This window comes from Eurytemora carolleeae, unplaced genomic scaffold (genome assembly GCF_000591075.1).
Source record: "Eurytemora carolleeae unplaced genomic scaffold, Eaff_2.0 scaffold129, whole genome shotgun sequence".
Classification (NCBI taxonomy): Eukaryota; Metazoa; Arthropoda; class Copepoda; order Calanoida; family Temoridae; genus Eurytemora; species Eurytemora carolleeae.
The window spans coordinates 145,629-148,181 of NW_019396235.1; positions in this window are offsets into that span (position 1 = coordinate 145,629).

The window sequence follows — 2,553 nt, forward strand, 5'->3', positions numbered from 1 at the left end:
AAATAGATAAATAGATAAATAGATAAATAGATAAATAGATAAATAGATAAATAGATAAATAGTTAAATAGATAAATGGATAAATGGATGGATGCATGATGGAAGGATGGATGGAAGGAAGGATGGGTGGATGGATGGATGTATAGGTGGACGGACGGACGGACGGATAGATAGATAAAAAGTAAATAAATACTTGTACAAACTGAATTAGTGAATTAAGAATTTGACGTAATTAAAAGCAGTAGGATCTGGATCTGCAACCTTTTAAACTTCTAGGACACGGACCCAATACATGAATCTGGATCAAAAACATTTTTACTCCCTGGATCTGGACCCAATACATGAATCTGGATCAGAAACATTTTTACTCCCTGGATTCTGGATCAAAAACATTTTTACTCCCTGTATCTGGATCAGAAGTGGGGAAAAATTACTCAAAATATAGGAAAAATAACATTAAAATCTTCCCAATAATTGACATCGTGAATTAAGTTTCTCCAGAACGGATCCAGATCTTATATTATCTTTTGTGGGTCTCCTTGTACTTGTAAATATTCTGGCACACCCTGTAATTAACTGATAACTTGAAGAAGGTGAAACTGGGCGTGTCCTGACCAACCAACCTACTGGACTAATATCTGCTGTCAGATTCTAGAATAGGATATCTTGTTATCTTGTTATGGATAATTGGTGGGAGGAGATATATATTATATACAGTAAACAGAACTAGATCTCTTTAAAGGGACTGTATACATGATTTCAAGTGATCTTAATTCTTAGAGTGGCATGTATGATTTACAACGGGACCCTACAAATCTTTTTTTGATAAAAAATGAATGAGATATCCTTGTTTTCTAGTTAATTGATCAATTGTGCTTTCTCTCCAGAAAAGTGATTTGCGTTATTTTTCAACAGAGTTTAACACTTCTCTTTCTCATCTTTCTCATTCTTGTTAGAATGAAGATTAAAAAGTTAGCGTTATAAATCATTACTTGGAAGCTGTGTCTTAACATGTTCTTTTATACTTACTATCCTCCTAGCTCCTATTCTTACCCTGCCTTCCTCCTAGCTCCTATTCTTACCCTTCCTTCCTCCTAGCTCCTATTCCTACCCTTCCTTCCTCCTAGCTCCTATTCCTACCCTTCCTTCATTCTAGCTTCTGTCCCTGCCCTTCCCACTAGCTCCTATTCCTACCCTTCTCACTAGCTCCTATTCCTACCCTTCCCGTTAACTCCTATTCCTTCCCCCAAGCCTACCCTTCCCACTAGCTCCTATTCTTACCTTTCATTTAATCTAGCTTCTATTCCTGCCCTTTCCTTCCCACTAGCTCCTATTACTACCCTACCTTCCCCCTAGTTCATATTCCTTCCCATTAGGTTCCTTCCTTCCCCCTAGTTCCTATTCCTTCCTTCGAGTGACTTTTCCTTTCATTCCTTCCCTTTAGCTCCTATTCCTTCCCCTTAGCTCTTATTCCTACCATTCCTTCCCTCTACCAACTATTACTTCCTTTCACTATCCCCTATTCCTACCAATCCTTCCCCCTGGCTCCTATTCCTTCCCATTAGCTCTTATTCCTACCATTCCTTCCCTCTACCAACTATTACTTCCTGTCACTATCTCCTATTCCTACCAATCCTTCCCCCTGGCTCCTATTCCTACATTTCCTTCCCTCTGCTTCTATCTTATCCTACCTGCCAACTAACCCTGATGCGGAAACTGTAAATCTAAAAACATTTCCTCCTTATTCCTAGTTTCTGTCAAATCTAATAATGTTTTGGCAAAAATCTACTCTATGGCCGGGTATTGTTGCGCCCACTATATAGAATAAACATGTTCTCTACAGAATGCCTATTGTACGCCCAAAAATATTGAATGCTCTTAAGGCTGAAACATTTCAAAAGTTAATTGACAATTTTTAAGCAATCAAATTAAATCTTATTTTTGGATTCTTTAAAGGGATTTAAGACTTAATTTCAAGTGGACATTCATATCCTTCACTACTACCCTTTAAACTTCTTATCTAAGTAACAACGATGGAGATATTGTCGTTTTACTTTCTTAAAAAGTGTTGAATTCTTACAGTTTCCTTCATTGTCTTTAACAATAAAACCACAATTTAATATTCAGTTCAATCATAAAAATAAGCAATTCGTTCTTCCTCGATTAGACAAATTTATAAATAGAATGCCACTTGAAATAACGTTAACAATCCCATTAATAATCATACATGGTGTCCCAATAAAAATAGAAATCCCCGTGTTTTGGGACACCCTGTATCAGAAAGATGTTGACGAGTTATTAAGTCCAATAATGCATTTAAGGCAAATAAATTGATTTGGTTGAAATATAATTGGAGGGGCAGCCTGAGAGAATTAGGACATTTGACGAGGAGAAAGAGTGAGGGGGAGTGGGGAGTATTTGAGGGGTGGGGGTGAGATTTAATTCGGACATGTAGGGGGTAGTTATAGCTTGAGGCGTTGAAAGTTTTGGTACGTAGGTATTTCGTTAGAATCTTACAGAACAATAATAATAATAATATCATATATACTCTACA